The 27,033-nt window shown below is 31.1% G+C and overlaps 1 protein-coding gene across 1 annotated transcript in view; it reads right to left on the reverse strand.

The window, feature by feature from the left end:
• The window catches only part of LOC130443047 (potassium channel subfamily K member 17-like), a 415,525-nt gene extending 388,622 nt beyond the window's left edge, over positions 1-26,903 (reverse strand). The window contains exon 1 of the mRNA XM_056777492.1: positions 26,831-26,903. The gene's annotated coding sequence lies outside the window, so the exon portion shown is untranslated. The remainder of the gene's footprint in view (positions 1-26,830) is intronic.
• Between the last annotated feature and the right edge of the window lie 130 nt (positions 26,904-27,033).

Here is a 27,033-nt window from a genome sequence, read left to right on the forward strand (position 1 = left end):
TCGCAAGAATTTTAAGGCATGTTTTCTAAAAATATTCAATTATGAACATACACATAGGTTTAATATTAATATAGATTTTTAACCCAAATATTTACAAATTTAAGAATTGATGTATATTTAATTATATTATCTATTCGCATCATCCGATGTACGAGTATATTGTTTTAATAAAGTATACATGTTATGTACAGCACTTACAGGGTGTTTCTAAATTCATGACAACAAAATACAGAAGGTGATTGCTCCTAGGAAATTGGAATGAATCTTTCCTAAAACTAAATTTCCTCTGCCTATCCCTTTCTGAGATATCAACCTTAAGAGGTGGTAACTGAAATTTAGTTATTATTCATTTCTTTTATTTCAGTAATGATATTCTTGAAATCTGTGAATTTCGTAAACTCTCAAAGGAGTATTTTTCCAATATTTCTGTAACATTATTCGTTGGTGAAATTAGTAACCCTTACTTTTAAGCATTTATTATCATGAATCGTATTACATTCTACATATTTACTGTTTAACACTCAAATTATTGAAAAAATTATAAATTATGGTTTTCATTTTTTTTTCTACGGCTATTGGTTTTCGGAAGGAAAATATAACAATATAATATATAATCATAAATATATTTTCAAATAAAACAAGTATTTTAAGTTATATTTATTAATTACATTTCAAAAAACTTCATCTTGAAAAAATGTTTTGATATGAAATAATGTACAGGCTGCTTATTTCACCCGTGTATAATGTAACGGGAATATTAAAAAAATACTCATAGTTAGTCCTTTGCAAGTGCACGAGAATTTCGAGTTATATCAGATATCTCGGAAAGAGGTGAGCTGAAAAAACTTTGTTATAGGAAAGGACCATCTTAATTTTATGCGATCAATCACATCCAGAATTTTGTCCCATGAATTTATAAACACCATGTATAAAATTTTTACAATGTACATTCTAGAGGTAAATATCGTTACTTATTATATTTTTTGCGTGTATATTTTATATACACGTATATAATATACACATGTATATTTAAACTAACTATGAACCAACCTTGGGTGGTAATGATTCATACCATTCAAATTGTGTATCTTGTTCTTGGGAACGAGATGGACAATTGAGCCCGACCAGTCCCGTTATGATGAAGAGTTTAAAATTTGATGGATGCTTTTTATAAACAGGGGCGAGTTGTTTATATTTTTTTTGAGAACTATTTTCTAGGAAGGGCTTTTCATTTATTTGTTCATTGACTTCCTAGAATTATTTGAGAAATTTTTTTTGAGTGAAAATAATAGTTTGCTCATGAGCTACGAAGTCAGAAAAGTTAGTACTGCAAAGTTAATTATTATGGCGTCAAGTGTAAGGGTGTAAATAAATTGAGTAAGTAAGAAATAGTGTGTAGAAATTCACCACACTGTTAAAAATAGTTCTAATAAATAAGCAAAACCTTACATTATCTATTGGAGAGTTTCAACTATGAACATAGAAAATACCATGAATTTTTTATTGTTGCCACAACGACAAACTAACAATGATTCATAAAAATTGAGTTTTATTGGGAGATATGAATGTTGATAGTGCATGGGAATTTTGAACATTATTAATAAAATTTGGATGAAAGTTTATTGTTTTCTCTCAATTTATCTGATTCCATGATTTCTCCATCTCTGGCAAAGTTTTATGTTTCTCTTAAAGTACTATAAGACTTCTAACTGTGTTACACTGTTTAAAACTTTATTTGCCGCTCCCTTGATTTCATTTACGTTTTCTTGATTTTTTTTGCAGCAGCGACAGACAAGCAATATCTGCGGATTCTTCTATATCTATTTGACTGTTCTACAAATAAACAAATTGAATTTCTCTCAATTTTTGATAATAACCTGTCAGCTTAACGTTGTTATTCAAAGTAAAAAATGATTACGATGTTATGGAAACCAGTCAAAGCTTTCCATAATTTTGATGAATTTCCAGAAAGAAGAAAAGAATCTTGTATGTATGGATGTATGTATATTTACTAGTTTCGAACTTTATTGCTAACCCTCTTTGTTATTTGGACACAAACTCGTTCTCGACTAAGGAATATTACTTCCATCCCTTGTTGCAGCTGTTCACAATAAAGAATAATGAAGCTTTCTCACATATAACTGTCAAAAATACTGTCTTCTTCTTGCAATCAAATCAAATATTGTTGAGTCGTCATCTAATTTGGATTTAGTTTGTAGAATAGCATTGTCCTACTAAATTAATCAATTCTAGTGATAGTTATATTCACATAATTCTCCTTCATTTACTTCATCAATTTCATACATCATCGATTAGTACATATAAATATGATAATATAATAATAATTTTCAAATTTCATTTGTTCCTTTAGCTTGTTAAAATCATAAAGGGTTTCCCAAAAGTTCCAAGATTTTTTCATAGAAGCGTGACAAAAATAAATTCGACTTATAATTTTTATATGAATTTAGTAATTGAGTTGTATATAATTGATTACTTATTAAATGATGTATTGAATGGACAAGAGAATGATTTCTTGAAGAGTAAGTCTATTTTACTATGACCAAAATTATTCTGTTCAATAATATGGAATCAACAAAACATTTCCTCATTAAATTACTCCACTAACGATTACTTATCAAAAACTCGCTGACATCAGATATTCCAAAGAATGAATGTCAAGCAATTATCGACCATTGTCTGTTTGTAAGTTATGGAATCCATCGCAGCTATGTCTATTGTGCTACTCTGTTAGAACTGTATTTCGAAATGAAGCGCGCCTTTAGTCCAGTAAACTATGGTTTTTATAGCGTAGGAAACAAATTCTACCCTATGCCGATATGTGCTCTGTATATACTCTAGCGATGATTACTATCCCAACTAAAAAAACTTAACTGAAGATTTTCAAAAACGGTCAATTTTACGGAAAAAATGTACTCCGTCTCTCTAAAAAACTTCAAAAAACCATTCAACTGAGGCTAATATAAAAAGAAGCTATGACGAAAATAAGATATCAATTTCATGGAAAATAACTTCATTTCTACTTTTGAAATTGTCACCCTAATTGGAATAAAATGTTATAAATTTGCAAATCACTTCAATTGAATATAACTTATAGGATCAAGAAGTTTGAATGGTTTACAGAGCTTGCTTCTGGAATATATTTTGATTGCAGCATTTTTCATTTTCGCAAAAAACTACTGAACAATTTTTTTTGTTTTTAAATTCTGCTTTTTTTATTTTTTATCAACTTTAGAATTAACCGAGATATAACCTCTCAAAGTAGCGTGTGAATGAAGAGTTTTGGAGCAGTTTGAACACTTATCTTTCAAATATAAACGTTTCAAGATATTCTCTTCAGCTTAATAGATTATAAATTTTCCTACAAAATGGTTTTTATGACAGAAGACGCTGAAGTGAAAATTTGGCCTTTAGACCTATGTGTGTATGAGTGATTGCGTCTCTTACATGAAGATGCTTAAACCAGTACATTTCTGTAATCGAAAGAGCACTTGTTGTACCTCGTTTAACATTTGATTGGTCAGTATAGAAACAATATATCAAGTTAATTTTTTACTGCTAGATATTTGTTTTATATTAATTATAATAATTGGTAACATAATTTTGTGGAATGTATCTTTGAGGATCTTAAATACATCGATGAAGGGTTGAAAAACATCATGCGATCTTTATTTTAATTCTGCAAATATTTTTCCGAGTTTTTTAATGCTTCAACATCCGTTTTATTGAATTTTGAAAATAAGAGGTGGAGGTAATACCATATTTTTACCGTTGTTCACTGAACTACTTTCAATTCCAGAGGTCTAGCAAACTATCTGTTCTGGTTTCATGAAGATTACCTATATCCCCACTTATATAGATTTATTTTCAAAAGCCACTTACAGTCTACCGGTAATGACGAGACATTAATCAGCTGTGTGAGCTCGTCACATTTTTTAGATGTTTTATAATTAGACTGAAGCGACAGTACATTGCGAGGAACCTAAGAGAAATTGTAATTTGTTTTTGCTAATATCCTAATGAGTTTTTGGATAAGAAAAGTACAACCAGGGAACTATTCTTATGATTTCTCCGAACCAAGAGCGCAGTAAACTTGGATATTATACAGATGTTCTTCGTATTATTACAGACTATCAAATATAGGGAACAAGTCTTGATTATATTTCTATGTGTATTCCAAAAAAGTGTTATACTATTCATATTTCACTCTATTAATAATATTGGGAATGAAAGAATGTAATAATCGTATTTCTTGCTCTATATTCTGTTCTGTAATTAATTCGGTAGTCATTCGCATCTGGACGATTTTTATGTTTGTTTTCACAACAATGTTAATTATTTTACTCCTTTAAACTCGGAATTTTATAACATCCCAGCAAAGTAATAACTACCTACATTAATTTTCAATCTTTGCTTCCAAGAAAGTTCTGAATTTTCCCATTAGGCACAAGCCATTTCCAGTAATTTTCTCTCCTATTATCTTTCTAGACAAAAAGTCGACATGCTGACGTTTCTTGAATCAATATCTCTCTGCCAGAGAATGAAAAGGGAAAACATGGAATGAAAAGTTCCTTAGACATTAAATCACTCCTATTCAAGGTGTTTGGTTTTTCCTTAGACAGTTATAAGGTCGAATGTTAGTCAGTTGAATGCGTTCCGAGTTTGAGTAGTTTTCAATCTTCCACCATTTGTTTTAATGATTATTCAAGTCATTATTGGTTAACTTAGAACTTACAAAGTCATGGTTCGTTATATCTATATCTTAAGAATAGACATCTTAGTAGCTCATCGTCTTCAAATCATTAAGTATAATTGCAATTAACATTATTTTATCAATTAAAAACATGAATTCTCTATTTTTATGAAATGAGCAATAGATTCTTGTGATGTTTTTCTACTTTATTTACTCTTTCTAGTCGTGGGGTAAATTAATATACACTGTCTCTCACGTTTTAATTTATTTGAGAGACAAGTTATACGGTTATACTTTCTAAAAAATATTTTAAGCTTTAATATCATAAGATCCAAGCTGATTTGAGTACAACTACACTAAACTAAAAGGTTCACCTTCAGTCTCTGAAAACTTGCTTGTGTTGGTGTAGTGGTAGTGTAAACAATGTATTCAGTATCCCTAAATTAGAAATAAGACCCTTCAATTCTTGAGCGTATTCTGTTTTACGTCACAGATAACAATTTCAAAGATAATGTAACCACATTAAATAGGAACTTAAACGGAAGTTCACATGAACGTTAAACTGTCTTCTTTGGAATCCGCTTTCACCCCTCATAAACTCGAAATGAAAATTGTACCATAAACTTTACGAGTCAGCTTCGAATGTGTGGATTAGATCTTCATTTTGTAGTAAATGCTTTGATTTAGACCCTTTGGACTACTTAACATTTCACTAGAAACTAGAATAGAGGGTGATTTAACTGAAAATCAAACTTACGGTGCTCAATGTTGTGCTCAAAACATCATAACACTTTCATACTAAAGGCAAACTTCAATATATTTCCCCCTTAAATCATCCTAAGATAGTTTTTGCGTTTTGAATGGGACCCGTTTCATTCGATTTTTTAGTATTTTTAGAACAGTTTGAATGTATAACATTTAAGTGATAAATTCTATACTATAATCCCACTTTTAGAAGTTGTGTTAAAATCTGTCGATGACTATTTCTTATTGCGAGCTTAAACAATATACGAGAGTGGTCCAATGATAAACTGGAATTTTGCTATAAAAAATTTATTATCAACTTACAGAGATGAAATTTTTCACAGTTTTCCTAGATAGCCTCCGTCACACGTAAAAGTCTCCCGCGCACGATTCTGTCTCCGCATTCCTGTCAAATGAAAGTCCGCCAAGTTTCCATCGCAAACCGAACTGTATGCGGTCTGGCGTTGTCTTGCAGCAATATCGCACCATGGATTGAAATATTGCATTGTTACAATCTATAGATACGCTTCACCTTGTTTTTTGGGAGGTTACTGCGGATTCAAAGCTCGTTCTTCAGTGAGAAAATCAACGGTACACAACACCTTTCCCGCTGATTGTGTAACCTACTCGAGTTTATAGTGGTGTACCGAAGTCTCGTCTGTTGTGAATATTTGGTGCAATCTATTTACTTCTTCCCCTTCATACCGGTGTAGGGAACACGTGCAAACTTCCCAATCCGTTTAGACAAAAATTCCCGTTCAAATTTAAGCCACCGCATATAAATGTTGAATTTTAGAGCGTAGGATGGCTTAGAACGGGTAACCAGGAATTACAAAATTTACAAGTATTGGAGAGCTGTTGAAAATTATCATAATATTTCCAGATATACATTTGATTTTTGATCTAAACTATAGGGTTTTACATACGAAATAATATTGGTTCATATAGAAAAAACAAATATGGATAATTATTTATCAACTCAAATGTTCGTAGGTTACCTTTGGAAACAGTAAAATGTATATAATACCAAATTCAGTAATTTTCAAAATTTCTTTGTATCTCCTGTTTTGTACATTTGCCATTTTGGTAATCCGATCAACAACGTAACTCGAATTTTTATTTTATTTAAGATAATTGAAAGAATCATAGAAATCAATTTCATCTATATCACAATATATATATTTTCTTCCTTCAACTTCAGCTTTTGAAGGTCCTGCTGGGACTTGGTTTCAACTTATTTTCTTCATTCAGTTGCCATGCACATTCAATTGGTTCAAATAAAATACAAATTGGCTATAGCATTCAATGTCGGTCATAAAGTAGATGAACGAATTATTTAAAAAAAAACACATAATACAGATTATTTTACAGCTAATCAATATTATACATCCGTTCTACATTTCTCACAAAAAGCGTTTTGAACATAAACAGCAAGAACCTTTGAATATTTTATCTCCATTCTTTTTAGTCATAAAAGTACTTTGGGCTGCATTCATGTGAAATGAATTCATTTGATACGATCCTCTGTGTTTTTAAGCAGATATTGAGTTTTTAAAATTTCTCAAACGCTTTTAGCTCTAAAATTTAGTAAAAAATTTTATTGCGACTTATCCGTTTATAAAGATTTTCTGATATAATCTTTTTTCCTAACTATCTATTATCAATATTGAATAGTTCTTTCTTGCTATAAAGGCGTAATTCTCTAACTGCTTCGTGTTATTTTCTAAATAATAGAAATTTTTAGGTGATTCGATGTTCGCTCGCTCCTAGGTGTAAGCAAACACTTGCAATTGATGAATTGCAAGTTTGATTGCAATTTGAGTCGATTTATTCATGATAAAAGCTGCCACGAAAAGTTTATAGGATAAATATGATGCTTTTTCGTGAAAATCATTTTCTATCATGAAAATATTTTTACAACTCACTCGAGATTACAGAAATATGGTTTCCTTCTTTTCATTATATGCGAAACTTTATATGAAATGAGTATTTCAGAAAACTTTTCCTTCAACCAAATGAAAACCACTTTTCCAAAAAAATTTTATGGAAATCTCCTCATATACATCTAACTAGTTTACGATGTTTTACACTATTTAGCTCGTTTTCATACTTACGTGTAACTATTTCCACCTTTATTAAAATTATCTAGCCATGAGAAAATGAGAATAGTGTACGTGTTAGCTAGGAATGTGTGCCATAAGATCACATTATTTTGTCACGTTACGACTTTTTAGTTATTTAGTTAATTATTATGAAAATGTATACCCAATATCTCTCCTAGATCATTGTAAATTGAATAATTTCAAACGAATCAAATATAAAACTATAAAAATGAATGCAATATTATTGTTGATTGATCTTTTCCACTTTCTATCAGTCCTGTCATCCATTGAATAAGAGATAGAAGAAGATCCTAGAGCTGGAATTCTATATCTCCAGTAATATAGCGTTGTCTGAAATGTTTCAGCATGGTTGCCGTCTTTCTCTTCATTATAGGCATTTATATATGTGATAAAGCCATTGACTATTGGAACTATCTCTCTTTAAATGAAATATGAGGTTAAGATACAAGAAGAGATCACTAGAAGTCAGATCTGGTGATAACGGATTCTTTTCAATTGATTCAAAGGTAATTCGTGAGTTTTAGCCATGACGATCATCGAAATATGAGAATTTTAGTTATTCAGAGGAGAAAGTACTTTATTCTCAAATGTTGGTATGAATCGACGCAAAATATTCGACTGCTTTTGCTTACACGTGGCACTTAACTCGCACATACGACAGTGTACGACAAATGCGTTTTCTTGATATGTTCATCGCCATTTCTACTTTTCTGACTTCAATCTGTAGTCGTCTAGTACCATTAGTTGAACTTTCTTGATGCCATCAAATGGTTGATACACAGTTCGAGAACACCAGACAGAATTGGAATTGGACGGTACTAGCTCAGAATCAAGCACTTCAAAACCTTGCGCAATACACAAATTTCACTAATATAATAGAATGTCAGGTCAACTTAGGAAGGATATTATATTGTCCGATAAATAAGGAGTCATTAGAGCTCTGAGCTCCAAAGTCATAAGATCCGAGCCGATTTGATAGAAACGGGACAAGTTATTTCAACTAAGAAAAAAATCAGTTACTAGAACAATTTATAGAGGTTGATATAGATGAATATACTCCTATCTATTGAATGTATCAGCCTCAGCTAGTCTATAGGACACACTGTGTTCCTTTTAACCTATCTTTTAAAGTAAATTTTGATTTCAACTTCACACTGATGGACCATAAACATGAATGGAATAGCAATTGAAATATTTTAAGAAATTATCGAACTGAGATATATCAGTATTTAGTCGATATCATGCTCTAGCTCTATTCTACTTTGTATTATATTCTTCAAGTATAACTATAATTCGAATTCCATCTTATAGCTCAATAATATAGATTACAGTTATGTATTCCAAAAAAGTGAGTCTTTTTCTGATCAAAACATCTGAAATAAATTCAATAAACATCAGTATACTTCTCTGATTTATCAAAGTCCATAGCAATGATCAAGAACTCATGACACGACTCTTGATCAGAAAAAGTTTTTTAGAATTTGGAATGTTGAATCTTGTTAATAGAAAATAAAACAATTATGGATTCCTATGTACCTTATGTACCAACATGTAAGAAGATCCAAGTCAAGCAAAGTCTGCTAAAAACGCTCATCGACATAAATGACAAGAAAGAAAACTAAACAATTGAAGTCCCGGCACTACCAAAGAGAAAGAAAGAATTCGATCACAGAGTCCCATACACCCAACAGAAGTAAAAAGGAGGATTAGATAACAATTACGATCTAGAGCGTTATTGAATGTAATCAGGAGTGGAATTTTCTCTAGAATGCTTTTTTGAGAATAAATGTTGTAAGGGGTGAGTTGGGTCATATAGAAACAGATTATAGGAATGCTTATAACTTGTTAAAGTTATGTATATTTCATTTATTCATTATATATATATTATTTATTAAATTCCAAAGACATGACAAAAGCAAAGGATCCCAAGCGACTCAAATATCTCAGGTGAAAAATCAAAAGCTTTCTGTTCCAAGGAGGTGGAGTGAGTAAATAAGTCAACAAAGCCCCTGGACATTTTAAATATCCTATCCGTTATTACGATTCGCACTGTCTGGAAGTGGCTTACCACGTGGAGACTGCCAACACTAAACCTCAGTTGAGAGCTAAGCTCCGTTAACCTTACCAAGCAATCCACTCTTGATTGAATTATCATTTTGGTTGTTTTTTGGTGGATCCAGGTTTTATCTACAAGCAAACGTGGCACTTGACGCGCGGGTAAATTACATATACATAGTTTTTTTATTCAGAATATATAAAAATGTGTTCTTTTGATATCCCGATAACTTCTTCTACGTCTCTGACTTCAATCTGACAGTCGTCCACTGCCACATTATGAACTTATTTGTCGTTTCGAACGCTCGTCGTTGGCCAAGTTTTTTCATTTTTCATAAAAATATTGACAACGACTCACTCATACGACTGTCAAATAGAAACTAAGCGTCCGAAATGACTGAAATTTCAGTAAAACTCTCTCAAAGTATGGGTAAATATATTTCTCAGCTTAAGTGCACACACAGGTTGAGAAATCCAGACAACCCTCGTACTTATTCGATGTGCTAGAATATTTTTGACAATGTTGGGCTACGGATTTGAATATGAATAATCTGTATTTAACATGATGATTAGATACAAATAACAATATTAGAGATCACATTCTATGAGAAAATAACTGTTATTCCTTCAACAATAAATATTCATGTCTTCCTGAAAGACTCCTTGAAAAACATCTCTCACTTATTTTATAATAATTGTCCTTTTCCATTCTCTTCGGACCTTCGTTCACAAGAAATAGGAAATATTTCAAAATTCCAATTATTTGATGACAGAAACAAGGTACAAAAGGCCCGAATATTCAGTGCTTGATTTCATCACGGTATTTGCAATACAGTAGATTTCACAGAGCAGAGACGTCTTATGAAAAGTGGGCAAAGTTACGATAGAAAATCGTCAACAATGAACTATATATATATTTTCAATAAGTGATTTGCAAACTGATATCTCTCTATAATAGTTATATATCCATAAGAGGAGAAGATATATTCAGTAATCAACCCATTTATTAAAAAATCGATTCATTGATAAATCAAGAAATTCTTTCTTTATATTCTCAAAAATGAAGGTATCGTAGAAATTGGACAGAACGAAATGTTTCATTATATAACTTTTTGAGCTACGACCCTGATCAAATAAGATCATTTGTGCGGAAAGAGCCCTCTCATCAAATATTTGCTGTTGGCATATGGCTCAAGTCATAATGCAGAAACGATTCCGTTTTTCTCTCTTTGTATTGCTTTTTATACAGTTTAAGTTGACTTCAAAGTTCATTTCTTCGTATGTTCATAGAGAGACTTTCAAAAATATCGTATCTAGAATAAAATAATATACAAATATATGAATAACTACATTGCACATAATTTCATGAAATAAGAGCATATCAAGTATAATATAATAATAAGGGACATTATTTTGACACGATACCTCAACTATGAATAAAATGAGTTCAAAGTTTTTAATAAAACATAATCTGAACCAAGAAATTACAGATGTGAGCAGCGGAATAGACAGCAAACTTGAGTTCCTTATTTCGGCAACTTGTGGCCAAAAGTCGAGAATCAATAATCACTCTCAACTTGTTTTACTTTATCATTCATAGTGATCCCAATTATATTGAATGGTAGCTTTTGATCGCATATTACGAAAGTCGAGATAGAAATCATGTTTAAACAAGTGATACATCGCTGATCTGTTTCATCGGAACAATTTCAATTATTAATGTTAAATACACATTTATTTCACTCAAATTTGTAATACATTTCTTATTGAATGAGGTGAGTGATAACCTTTTTCCATTGACACCTGATAATCTCAATAATTACTTTATGAGTGTAGCCGAAAATTTATCAAATTCTATAACTCCTTCTCATTATCCGTTACCATATATCCCTGATGCTAATGCTAACTTACACAGATTCTTCTTTATGCCCGTAGTTTTAGCAGAGCATTGAAGTACACTTAATGAGATAAAAAATAAATACTCATCTAGAACTGATATATTTACATCAAAAATGTTTTCTAGTCTGCCCGATTACACAAAAAATTGTTACAATTTGTATACAAAAGCTTGTATAAACTAAAAAAACATAAAAATAACTGAATAAAGATACAAATGGAGTGAAATTTCAATATATAGAATAAAACCACAATGAGTAACAAAATTATAGGTAATAGATATAGGTAATAATTAGTATGTAAGTCGTGTATGAGTCCATAGCAAAAATTAAACCAGTATGTAACATGTCCGGAAGGCCCTTTCCAGTAAATATGCCCCCAAATTATTACGGAATGCGGGAAAAGATTATATCGATTTGATTTCAATTGGCAAGTGATTGTGCATTATTTTGCATTTAAAAATATTGAGCTCTCAACTAATTCTGAACGTGGAGTAGGTAGGTGAAGGTCGTACTCCGCGTTCTTATATGGATAACCGTGCAACGATCTTTCTGAAATTGGCGAAGCGTTCTTACGAATTTGGCAAACGGATTCAAACATGAATAAGGAAGTCAGAATCTTTAATCTAAAGAGGTCCCTGCAGTGAGCCCTGCTGTTTAGTCCGAGTAAATATCTAACATTTTTTTTTGTCTGAAAATTCGCTCAAATTGAGTCGCACCACACTTACCCCAGAAGGGAGATACGACTCAATAAGGGCATAATAGATTGTTGAGGAGGTGGATAAGTTCAGTTGATAATATGAATGACTATATGACTAGAAGGTTGAATTATCATTTCTTCGTTCATATAATCATCCAGTTGGTTTGATGTAAAAGTACTACTAGTAGAAGAATTTATTGGAGATGATTATAACCTTAATCGCCTTTGGAAAATAATGTTTGGTAAGATATTACCGGCACAACCACAATTGAGCCAGCTTGGATAAATCAAAGTATTCAGATTTGCTGAAACATCAAAGATGTCCTGCGATTAGAAATGCAGTCTATAACATTTGATTATAGCAGGATAGTTTATGCCTAAAACAATTATGTTGCTTTTTCAAATTACTCGAATGAAGTTTTGTAGCTTTTCATAAGAATGTTAGATACTATCAAATAACAAAAGAAAAACAATTCCCATATCTAATTAAATAGGATAAATAAATTGGAATTGATTTTTGTTTCAATAACGCTACTTTATTAGCACATTTTATGGAAATGTATGAACTGAAAACATATTGTTAGGCAACTTTATAGCTCGTAGAATCGTTCCGCACCCTGTAATTTTTCGTCTTAATGTTCTTTACTTCCATTTAGAACAGTTTCTCTCTGAGAAAAGTTTTTCTCTAATTTTTAACAAACATTCGTAACTTTGAGAACAGATACATTATCTGGCGTGTTTACAAGCTCTTTTCCTCTCATTAGTTTGCTTGATGTCGAAACGGAAACCCCACTAACCAGTAACTATTTTCGAGTTGAACAAATAGCATAGCCGCACGATAATAGGAGTGGAATAGAATAGTTCTCATAAATAAAGTTATGGACTAGATGGTCTGAAATATAATACTATACGGCTATAATTCAAATACTTTGAAAATCTTGAATGGATTTTTTTAATTAAGGTGTAATAACTCTGCTAATGCATCAAACTATAATATTTCATCAAGAGAGATCATAAAAAAATGAAAAATTTGAGTAATGTGTGCGAGAAAAGAAGGCACTAAATTAATGTTGAAAATTATTGGTTGAATACAAAGTTTGAGGTAGCTAACTTGAATATAAAGTAATGTTCTCCTTATTCATGCTAACAGTTTTCAATCACAAAACGGGTGCGATAAATTAATACACACGTAAACTGATTATACAACTACATAATATTTAGTACGACAAACGCTAAATTATTCACTAATATTTCATGTATATGTATATTTTATTTATTCATACTTTTAAGTTCACTTATCACTGTTCAAATGTTTTTACTATGCCATGTTGCAATTGGAAGGAATAAATTCGTTATATTACGAACAAGTTCGCGAAATGGTTCCGTAGGTCGGTCCTGTTCAGCTATAATGGAATTTTAAAATTCAGTGGAGGCGCAAATGGCGGAATTCATTCGATGTTTGAGTGTGAACAATTTTTTATAGCAAGCGGTTTATTTACATTGTTTCTTGTAAATAATTTCCAGTAAGGTCTATTTATTCATTTGTTTTGTTTCTTTTTGTTCTAACTCAAGAGAATTCTTTTGAGATATGTGTATAGGTATTAGTTTTGAATGAATATTAGTGAAAAGAATGAATTGGTAATAGTAATCACAGGAAAGTGATATTTATAAGTAAATTATTATACGTAAGGGACAGTGTTTATTAATTCACCCCACGAATAGAGAGAGTGTGAATAATACAAAAAACGTTACAGTTATTTAGTAAGCCGGCGAGCTTAAGGAAAGTGATGAATCGATATAATTTTGGAATAGAAGTCTGGGTGTTGTAATTCATTAATTGGAACGTCTTTTTGAAACCCATTCAGTCAAATCAATATGGCCGGGTGATCGATATTTGGATTTGTCTAAGAAATTGTTAACTTATATTATTACAATAAGTTGTATCACTTATCAAATACAATAAAACCCAAATTTAGTGCCTAAATTTTCAACCTTCAGCTGTGCTCTCTTACGAATGATAGCTACAAACTTTTGAATTAGCTCTATCTTGTTATTCTTGTTTTATTTTGAAACTGAATATTCTAGATTTAGACTCGATGTAAATATAAATTTAGATGAGGTAAAAGAAGTAACTATCAAACGTTCAATCGAAAACTCAGAAGTTCGGAGTTGTATTTATCATCCTGTCAGCTACAGAAGTTGCTCAAACTTTTCTCAGAATTCAGAGTTTGGTCAACTTTACCTAGCGACATAAATAAAGTAGGCTCGTAAATGAGGCGTTCAATTTTTTGATTCCTTGAACGGTTTATACAGGACTGCTCTATTTCATTCGTTCAAATTCAGAAGGTTTTTTTCCTCCAATATAATTTTCTCAGTACCTTTCGCTGAAAGGTGATAAATTACATAAGTTTTGATTATCTAGGAATATCCAATAAGAATAAAAAATTCGACCTCAAGCCACCAAAGGGAGGAATTGAAGTCTTAACCCAAAGATCTTACTGTAATGTACACATCAATTGTGAGACCAATCATCACATGTGGGGCAACGGTTGGGGATACTAGACTCACTCAGGGCCATGATTTCATCTTCAACAGCTGCACAAGAAGTGATTTGAATCTCACACCTCGGCATATAGTACTGGAAAGTGTGAGAACATTACTCAGAATGTTCAGAGATGGAATCACCAAAGAAAAACCTTAAAATATGATCAAACCCAATAATAAGCTGAAGAAGTATGTGTAATCAAAACATCATACAAAAAATAACCTTAATGCCAATAAAATGGTAACGGTCAGCCTAAAGCAGCGGGCTTAACTGGATCAGGAGTATATGGGCCCAGAACTAAACACTCCAAAAGCCTGGGTAATACATCATGTATTTTTTAAGCAGAAATTTATACAATGGGAAAATAAAGTTACTATGCTATTGATTTCGGAACACACATGGTGAAGGAAAATGAAATAGTTGACATGCTTGCTAGAGTGAGGGCAGACATGTCCTTCATAAGACCTGAAGCCTTCTGTATCACCTATAGTAAAAAGATTACTGGTATAACCTATAGGGACTGAGACAGGCAAAGACTCTCCTGGAAAACTATAACCAGAAGAGATCTGATGGATGTATCAGTCCAAGTAAAAACAATTTACAAATACTAACGAAACCTCTATCCACATTCTCTCGAAGTATGAAACAATACGGAACTCCTGGAGTGTATGAAATAGTAGACGGATGTCTCTGCTAGCTTTCTAAGAGGAGTGGGATTAACAGATCATCTGTAAAGATTGGGTGCCTCAGTATATTTGCAAGAAAGGGGGAAGAGCCGCGGTGTATATGATAAACCAATACCTACATAAACACAATTGAATCAAATCTCTGTTTTTATATTTCACTGAAAATGATTTTTATGATGTTCAAAGTTTTCGCCTCCTACATCAATGCACTTTTGTAACTAAAGCTAGTCTTTTGTAAAAACTTGAATCCATTCATCTCTTCGAATACCTTCAGAACATTGATGACTTGCTTCATCTATCTAATATTTCTTTAGTTTCGGGTATAAGCAGAAATATGCTTAGTTAAATCAACTCGTGCCTCTCCATCAAGCCATATTAGTAGCTACACCAGTGAAACATAGCATCTTGTTATACACCAATCTCCTCAAAAATAAGAAATATACATAGAGATAATATTTCGATACTATTGTTGACATTGGGATATATCAGAACCATTTTGAAAAAATCATATTCAAAATTTACATGGATTCATCTAAATTCTAAGTTGTCTAAGCACTTTGATTACTATAAAATGCTTCACCTCATTTTTTAACACACCTGGTATTGCCGTAAACCAAGATTCAGACAACATAAAATTTTTTTAGTTGTTTTTAGATTTCATTTTCTGTCATCTTGCTTTGGTCCGACGTCAGTTATTTTGATAACGTTTAAAGTCAACTTATTATTTTTTCGTGTCTTTGAATGTTATATGTCGAATTCGTCTCCCCATTTATCTCGGTGCTTTGAGAATCTTCGAACCGTATTTGCTTATATGAATTTCCATGTTCGCAAACCGTGGACAAAGACCACGGATATAAATGGTTGAATGCTTTTGTTTCAAGATACTGTGGGAGTTCTTTTCATGTTTGAAATGTTATCAAGCTTCTATTTCCGATACATCGTTTAAAACTGCAGTTTGATTTTCATAAATTAGCTTGAAGGAATGTTTATGTTAATTCAATAGTCGTTTAGCATCTTCAGCTGAACTTATATATACAATTTTTATTTTCTATTAATCCATATCAAGAGAGGTATTCTCTATATTTATGCAATTAGTTTTTTTTTAGCATATTACTCATTTTGTATAAAACTATCAACAGATAGAGGGAAGGAAAATGTAGAGGCTGTGGAAATAGACAACATAAAAAGATCGTGCCGGATATCTAGAACAGCATATGATGATATACTTACGCCAAAGAACAGTTCGAGTTTACACGACTTTAGAGAGAATACAGACTAAGCAACTGATCTGGTACGGACATATGTTGAGGATGGAGAGGAACAGGTGACCAGAAAAAGCATTGATATAACCTTCTTTGTAGAGCTTAAGGTGAATCTCTATATGTCTTAATCCTCTATGTAAATCACAACATGCTTCAAATATTCATAGATTTATATCGTTGTTTCAGTTTTGTTGTAGATAGAGTGTGACGTAATTTTGATTCAAATTATGATATGATTCAAATTATGATAAAAATCTAGAGTAATGAAAATAAACAACAAACGCACTTTATGAATACAACTTATCGAAATTATATATTTTTGAAATCACAAAATCTATTTTTAAAAATTTTGTTCAAGGTATTTTATACAGATTTTAATGTTACTACAATGAAGTCTGAAGACATTCTCATCAAATTTATTATAGTTAACAATAAAGAAATATCGTATTGCTCAAGGGCGCGCGGTGGATGAACTTGAGTGTTGTCGGGACTCTTAAAAGTTTCTTCTTAAATACTTGTATGTACATACAGCACAATATCAAGATTATTACAGTGATACTAATAAGGCCATATAGAGAGATGTTCCGGTGGGTTCGAATTTCTTCTAAAGAATTTTCATCCTTTTCTTGAAAGAGTACTTGAAGAAGTTTATCCAGTTGAACTTTTTCTATTTTCAATTTTTGAAAATTCATAATTGGGAAAGAGGTTTTGGTAATCTCTTCCTATGTTAGGGCGTGTTCTGTAATTGTACTTTTTTTGTTCGAATATGACACAGATAAAGTTTCAATTTGATAGTTGAGTGGAATAATGAAAAGGTACGTGCCATGAAAAATTGCGGTGTCACTTTGCAATTCAGTTGTATCTTCGTTGGCTCTGGAAAAATATCGATATAGTGGCTATTACTTAGTTCTTCTATGAGTTGGAAGTTCGTCTGGATAGGCACTTAATTATGTCACAGAATGAGAGATTTTCCGAATATAGTTCTGGCATCGGTTATTAGGTTCCATAGCACGAATAGTTGAACCTAATGGTTCTTTTAAACCACACAAAAATGATATAAAAATGTGAAGGATTTTCGGTATTACCACGTCATAATTGGCTAAAATGTGCAAGTAATGCTTCTTAAACAGATTTCCAACTTTTATGGATACAAACACTATATACTTCTTTTGCATCACCTACTAATTTTGAATACATTCCAGGAATAAGACTTATGTTTTGAACACAAGAAGAATTAACAGGATCGTATTTATTAAAGTATTACTAATATTTATGGGAGAAGATAGTTCCAAAAGATTTCCATCGAATTTTCTAATTGTATTTGATATGAAAAAACTTCTAATCGATTCTTCAATAGATAAATTACTGAATTCCTCATCTAGATTAAAAGATATATTGTTTTCTGTATTACTTATATTAAAACAATTCACACTAAGACGATTTTCTTTAATAGAGAATGCAATAGCTGAGGAGAATGACATAAATTAAAAGAAATGAGTAGCTTACCGAATTGTTATTATATTCAATTCTTCTTTTCTTCTATATAATTCTATTTTCTCCTTTCTTGTTACGTAGATTCTTCTTATCACTAAACTAATTGTTGATACCAAAGGGTTATTTACTATAAAATTCCTTTCATTATCCTACTGACTACGCCAATTTATATTTTTGAAGTTATAAGAATCAAAATGTTACAGCAATGGAGTGTGAAGTCATTCTCATCAAATTTATTATAATTAACAATAACGAAATATCGTATTGGTAATAAATTAGACTAACGACCTCCACGATCATAACTTCCAGATTACTTACAGGGTGTTTTAAATGCAGCCGCCAATGCTGTATGTTTTTAGCCATTTCTTTTGGTATCAGTATTCCCTATAGTTGAGTCCAACCAATTTTTATATATTTCATTATGCCAGAAACGTCAGAACAACTAATTATTGAACTAATGGAAAATATTTTAGGCGATATTTTATTAAAACTAGAAAGTAACCAAAAACATGAAAGGATTGGCATTTTGTAGAAGTGTTCAACATTTCATATATTGATCAAGTTTGCCGTTTTTTCTAATAAATTCATTATTTGCTAAAACCTTTTCCATTGTTCACATAAATAAATATTAATTTGGAAAATGGAGTCCGGGAATAGTTTGTTTAGTTTTTATCACTTTAATGCATAAGGTATTTCCAGCGGTTTCACCTCTTCTTTTATTCTCTTCTACCTTCGTTCGTTAAAATGCTGATCCAATTCAATATTAATTATTCACCCCATCGAAGTATCAGTTATTTCGATACTTCAACTGAGGTCGAATACCCGTTCCTAAAAAAGGTCTCCAGTCGGGGAAGTAAAATACAAATAAAAAACGTTGACTAGGTACTTTGTATTAAGCACTACTACTTCCAAATATTTTTTCATTGAATTGGGTGTATTTATGGAAATATGGTCAACTACTAGAAAATCAAAAGCATGTACGACTTTTTGCATCATAATTTACTTTGTAGTAACCTGATTTTTAGGAGAGGATAGCGAGGTGACCAACGAAACGCACCCTGATTGACATAACCACCTATTGTCAAGAATATCGTTGCTAAGTAACATTCTCATAGTTATGACGAATTGTTCCATTATTATTGTTGCTGTTATTAAGTGCCTCTCAGTTTCTCAAAGTATGTAACGCCGGTGGTTTGTCTTCTTCTAAAATGTGGCAATATCTATCATAATTAAAATTTTCACTTGAAATTAATATACTTACTTCTAGTGAATGAGGTGAATATTTGGGTTGGATAATCAACACCAAATTACGAAGTGAAAAACTAACTGAAACATATACTTCACTAGAAATATGTATTTAAATATTGACATGAAGAAAATGCTGTTTGATTCTATGCTGCTTTCACATTTTAATCACTGTGATGTGGTATATGTGCCATGCTTAGAAAAAACTGATATTTATAGAATTTAAAAGACTCAGAGCTCTTTAAATATAGTTTGATAAATAATCTAATAATCTATAAACTAAAAGATGTGAGTTGGATGTATGTACTCGTACAATAGAAGAAAACTGCACAGTCTAAATTTTTACCACAAAATTTGAAAAAACAAATTAACGAAATATTTGTACACAATAGTTACCTAGAGAACAGACATACATAACATGAATTTGAGAAGGAGAAATGTAATAAATGTATCTATACATCAGAACCAAATATATAAACGTTCCTTTTTGTACCAAGTGTCTCTCTCTAGTAAATATTTGGATAAACCTAATAAAACCTTCTAATTACCTTCCTATGTAAAATATTTTTTCAATGATTGATGATAAATAATTTATCATTATTATTATTATTATAAAATACAGGGTGTTGTATTCGTAGTTAGCAACTTATAAATGATTCAATTTGTGCATATTGGCACAAGTTTGAAATACCCTATATATAATATTTGAATATACCAAGTTAACGGGCAAGCGTTTGTTGTTTACAGTTTAGAATTTCACGTAACTTGCTTCGGAAATATCGGTATTCAATGTGAATTAGGAGTTTTTCAAAATTTTTGAAAAACAAAAGGTTCATTTTTGGCACTGTAATTTATGCACGCACTCAATTTATCCAAAATTTCGTGTAGATATCAGAAATAAGATAAATAGTTAAAATAACAAAGCTGACGTTCACTTCCGATACCTAACCGGAAGTGCCCCATTCAGGACAACGTTATATTTGAACGCAGCGTCATCCAAAACCTACAATTTTGTAAGTTTATATTCTCAACATTCTCCGCTATTACTTTTGATCAAAAAATTTCGAAGCACACCCTATATATTGGTTACTAAACTGTGTTAATTGCGTCGATCCTATTATTATGTACAGAATCACCAAGATTTGATTGTTTTTTTGCGAAAATCACTATGTATGTTGCGTACCTATGCTGGTTCTATAAAAATTGTCTCGGGTCATAGGTGATAATATGTTTTGTATTCTTATTCAGTAATTGGAATTAGAAACGAAATTCCTTGAGGTTAGTGTTAATTTTGTTAACTTCGAAGTTAATGTTTTTTTTTCTATTGTAAGGTAATTTTATGTTTCTTACCTAGTTCGTTATTTCATTCATTTCATATTTCCCTTTATCCAGATGGAAAAAAAACATTTTTATAAACCCCACAATAATTGAGTTTTATCAAGTATACTTTCCATTAAGATTTGTTCATGGCATGGACAATATTTCTGAGAGGAAGCTATAAATTTCTCCAATGATTGGACAGATCGTATTCTACGTTCGGAATTTCGAGATTCCTTGAACCTCCAATGCTACGTCTGTGATCAACTGTGTGTTAGTTCGCTTTTGTTAGAAGAGAATTTGGAATTTCCGCTGCAATGGCACCAAATTTATTGTCGGGAAACCTTTGAAAAGGAACAGACTTCAGAATTGAATTACTCGAGTTGTTTTATTTCTGTTTGTGTAGGGAAAGACGTTCTCTGTTTACTTTATCACTCACCTAACAATGTTTTTAAGAGAATGTTATTCAGGTAATGATTACTTTGGTTTTACAAATTAAGAGAGATAAGCAATTGAATGCCAAGAGACTGAAATGTATTGGTGAAAAATTTTATGTAATTTGTCAATTTTCCCAAAACTGAAATATGTAAAGCATCTACTTAGTTATTTGACAAATATAGAGGATATTTGAAAACTTGTATTCTTTGGAGAAATCAACCAAATATAAGGTCATATACGACGAATAATGGATATGATGATGAATATACTTAATCTCAAAATAATCTTCTATAGCTAGCTAAACTAATCTTGGTCTTCGAATATTATAGGAATATCTCAGGAAACTTCACGACCAAAAACATATTATTCTACTGCAAATGATCAAAAATTTTATGGAAAGGGAATGGAAACAGTTTAGAGCAAAGATCGGAAAACTATGACCCGTGGGTCAACAAGTGACCCATCTGGTAATTTCAAATGACTCACTTTAGGTCCGATAGAACTTCTGTTAATATTCGTAGATTCATTTTACTTATGTTGATACATTCAGCAGATTATAGCTGGTTATAGTTCGGGTCCCATGAAGGACTTTTCTTCCCCCGATTTAGCGAGCTTATAGGCTATTTCATTTCCCTTCACTCGGAATCTATTGTAGGGTAATTTAATTTTTCTAGGCAATCCCAAACGAATTTTTATTCTATGATATTGTAGCCTAGAGCCGCTTGACTTCTAGATTTAACTGAACACATTTTGTATTTGCATAAATTTGTGCTTGAAAAATACTTGGTACGCTACCCAGGCTTTCAGAATCTTGAACATCTAGAAATCTAGAAATATCATTATTTATTTCTTTTATATCTAATTATCATCTTGTTGGCACAATATAATATTGCAGATAAGGCAACTTTAGTAGTTCAGAGTTGCCTGAAGAGTTGTCTGAAGTGTTTTTTTGATGTCCACTGAATAGAAATCAGTGAATTATTAATCTGGAATCTGGAATTCTTGATCTCGTTTATTTTGCTCGGATGCAGATATTCAAATATCAGGTATTTGATTGAATTAGAGCTAAATTGTTCAGTGGTCATTATTGACTAGATTGTAATATCCTAAATGCATTTATGTGTGTTTAATTAAAAGAAAATCAACATAAGAAATTATTATTACTCATGATATATTCCGTGGAAATTGCGAGGTGTAGATTTATAAAAGCTGTAAACAAGTGAACTTCAATAATAAGGTAATTGGGAAAAATTTTTAACTATATAGACAAGAGTTAGAATAGTGTTCTAAGAAGGTTGTATATTTCTATAAAAATAATTGGTACATCTACATAAGTAGAAAACATATCCATAAAGACCTATAGCAATCTTTTGAAAATTATCAAATTCTTCGAAGATCTCAGAAACACATAATACCTTCATTTCAAACTCATTATTTTCATTTTCAATCAAATGACCTGATTATCTGTTAGCCGATATCACAATGCGTATGTAACATTGAAACAGCTTTTCTACGAAATTCACGGTTATCTTCCATAATTGGAAAATTCTCTATCCCACATTCACTAGTTAATAACGCTACCTTTTTCAAACGTCACAAATATCAAATGCGTTTTGACACCTAATATCAAACATTTTTCAGCTGAAAACAAGAAATGACGTGAGAATTTTCATTATTAACGGAAGGTGAGTTTCCGGTAGGTTTTGGTAAAAGATCAATATAATTGCATGATATCTCAATGTCCCTTACAATTTTGATCATTCTTTCGTTTGTTATTGTTAAAATTACGAAAAGCTTATCATCTAAAGTCAATTCATATCAATTATTTTTATTTCGAGTTTCAGATCATGAGAGATCTTTAGAGAAATACCTCTCTCGCGAAATAGATAGCTTCTCATTTCATTTCAAGTATTCCAATTGAGAGTTTGAATTGTAAATTCACAATATATAAATTTCGATCAAACATCGTTGATGATTTCTTCGACTATGTAGAGCAAAATGTAGACAGACGTAATCTCCTGTCAAAAAAAGGTATTGAAAAACATTGATAGAGTGGAAGACGGTGGAAATCGTTTAAATATTGAAACCGTTATCTGAATATAATCTATCAAAATACGGGTATAACATTAAGAAAAGTATACTTGAGTTAACTGTTTTCTAAATAATATTTTAAGCTTAGCGGAATAGAATTATTCAATATCGATAAAATTATTTACCTTACAATTCCTGATTTCATATTTTCTTGTGGTTTTTGGAAGATTAAAATATGAAATTATACACAAAATTATACTGAATAAGATACTTGGAAATTTGTTACTTCTAAAACTAATCTTGTTGGAAATAGCTCCGTTACAAGATGGTAGTAGATGAAATGGTGTAATTGAGGGTTGAGTTTTGGTTTAGAAAGTACTTAGACAAATGAATTTGGTTTACCATGAATCTTTGAAAAACTCATGAAAAATCTTCGATACTACAAGAAAATGTGTTATCGCATTTCTTTTTAATTGTTTGTAGTATCTATTTATCCTTTTTTTTGAATATAATGTTCATTATTTTTGCCGGGAAAAATTTAAACGCAAAAGATCATATTTCGTAAACATTTGTCAGCATTTATAAAAAATAAGAATTGTTGTAAACATCTTTAAATGCGTGTATATTAATTCAGCTGGTTGAAATCAATATAATTTATTCAGAAAATTTTAAAATTGTTCCGTTATTATTATATATTTTAGAAACACTTTTTCGTAAGAAAAACACTTACGTGTTACAGTTTTTGAAAATGCTTGTACCCACAATTAGTATTTCCAGTTTTCATACATAATAATTTAAACAGTTTGATTCTCTCCATGAATTTGATCTCATGTTTGGTTTTATTCAATAAGAAAAAGTGGTCAATTGGTTTCTATAGTAACCGAGTTTTGTATTATTTAAAACTATAAAATAACTTGACTTAATTTGACGTTTAGTTGAAAACGTGACATTTAATATAAAATGAATATTCAAAATGATGCATTTGATTGTGAATTAATGGAAGATGAAATTATACCAGATGAAATTGTTAAGGCGGCCCTCCAAGCAACGTTTGATTTATTACCGGCGAAGTCCCGAACACTATATGAATAAACATACCAAATTTTTGAAAAGTGGTGCCTGGAAAAGAAGGTAAGAAGTATTTGTGATGATATGTTATTGGCGTATTTGTCAGAAAAATCAGAAACGCTGAAATCTTCTCCGTTGTGGAGTTTATATTCGATGCTGAAGGCCATGCTACGTACCAGAAGAAATATCGACTTAAGCATAAAATTAGCAGCGTTTATGAAGAAAAAATCCGTAGGGTATAAAGCAAAGAAGTCTTAATAAAGAGGATATCGATAAGTTTTCAGTAGAAGTTTGTTGATTATTGGTTATACTGATGCATGTCGACAGGAAGATATCACTAATATATTAATTGACGACATTGAAGACAAACAAACTATGCTTCTGATTGAAATTTCAAACACCAAAACAAACAAATCAAGATCATTTATTATTAATGGGGAAAAAGAGCTAAATTTGTATTGGAAGTATATAGCGCTACGCCCAACCCACGTACCTCATCGAAACGACGTCTCTTTATTATTTACAATAGCGAAAAATGTAATAAACAACCTGTCGGTAACTTTCCCTCCAAAATAGCTACATTTTTGAGATTGCCAAACCCAAAGGCATACCCAGGGCATTGATTTAGACGTACTTCGGCGACTTTGCTAGCTAACGGATGTGCTGACATCATAAACTTAAAAACAACATCGTGATCGGAGCTTATCTCAAGTTGCCGAAGGCTGCATTGAGGATTCAGCTCAGAATGAGATTGATATAACTAACAAAATTCAAAAAGCAGGTAACTCAAACACAGAAATTGTCTCAGAAACTCATTATAATGTAAGCAATACAAAAAATCTCTCGTCAACGAATAATTTTGAAATACCGTGCTTACAGATAAGTAATGTTAATGTACGTTTAATATAACCATTCAAAAATAATGTTTATATTTGTAAGCCAAAAGTAAACGATTGTATATAGAATTTTTAAAATTAGTTAATAAAGAGTATTTGTTATGAAAATGTAAACTGAATAATATGAAGTTTATGATACAACAATGCCCGTTTAAAAAAAATATTGTACGTAATACGTCCCGAAAGTGGTCTTTTAATGGACTCGCGGGCTGCAATTTGCCCACTCGTCGTAAACTACAATTATTTTATGTTGAGAGCGTAAACTGTTTTTTCGAACTACCAGGACCCGTCTTCCGCTCTACTCGTCCGAAAAAACAGTACTTTCCGGACTTCTAAGTAACTGCCCTGTATGTGATTTTTACGCATGTGTTATCAAAAATTACAATTAATTGCCATTTCTCCGTCCATCCGTCTGTCTGTAGCAGATTTCGCATTTAATTCCTGTATAACTATAGATGTGCCGAAAGGAAAGAAATTTATTAGGAAAAAATTTAATAAACTAACCAAAATCTAGTTTCTCCCATACAAAAAATGTTAAAACAAACAAAAACACAACAATTTATTGAGTCTTTGCAAAACTAAATGGTTACAAAAATTAAAAACACATTTATGAATCATATTTTTCATTTCGTAAACTAATTATTATGAGAATTGTCAAGAAATAATGGGGACCAAGCTATTAAATAAATAGAATTGATATTTTTTTTGTTTCATTTCACATGGAATTTCGTTATATAAATTAAAATTTTTGTTAATATTTACTGATTGCTAACCATAAAAATACGGCTATTGTGTCTCACGCCGAGAGTGTGAAGACTTTTTACTTGTTTTTATATGACAAAAAACCTCTTACGTCCTAAAGTTTTTTTCTGGTCATATTCCTATTCAAAATAGGGTCATTCTAAATACATACTAATCTATATTATTCAGCATCATGTTATAGCATAGCATATAGTTTGTTTTCAACCGTAAATTCAATCCATCCTCATTTTAGCGATATCTAAAATGCACAATGGTACAGATATAATATTATCATGGAGAATAAAATGTTATTTAAAGTCATCACGATATTGTTGAATATTTGGATTTATCCGGCAGACTATCAAATTACCAATGCAATTCACTAGAAACATAATTATATACAAAATAAAAATATTAAATTCCATTTTAAAGAAAATTCAGGTTTCAATTTACTCAGCAGCAAAGTAATCGTGGATATCCATTCAATTTTGTTGTTGGAAAATCATATGGACACGAAAATGTGAAAATGAATTAATGAAAATCAGGAAATGAATAAATGAAAAACACATTTCTGTCTCTTTTGTATTCAAATGAATATATAAATAATGAAAGTACTGATTAGAGCTCAAATTTCATTATAAATGAAATAATTACCATCAAATAGTTAATTGGAAAGATAAGTGAAAAGTCGTAACATTTCAAGGAATAAATAATTAAGCAAAAATTTTTTTAATCATATACTTTGATGATATTTTGGAAAACAATACATTATAATTTTGCGGAATATTACAAAAAAATTATCGTAATATCTAACTTTAGTTCTATTAGTTTAAAATATATTTTTTTATGCTATATATCTGTGACTTCAGTTATACTCACAATTTTCGTAAACTTGATATTATCAATTCACTAAGTCTAGTAAATCACAAAACTTCACAAAAAACAATTAAATTTCATCCAAATATCCACTTTTCTAGTAAGTTCAAACAACTTCGGAAAAGTTCGTTGGATCGTATAGAAACTGCCGAAAAATCGCGCCGGAAAGTAAACAGCACAAGAGTCAGAGTCGCACTGAGAGCAAC

This window comes from Diorhabda sublineata, chromosome 4, assembly GCF_026230105.1.
Source record: "Diorhabda sublineata isolate icDioSubl1.1 chromosome 4, icDioSubl1.1, whole genome shotgun sequence".
NCBI lineage: Eukaryota > Metazoa > Arthropoda > Insecta > Coleoptera > Chrysomelidae > Diorhabda > Diorhabda sublineata.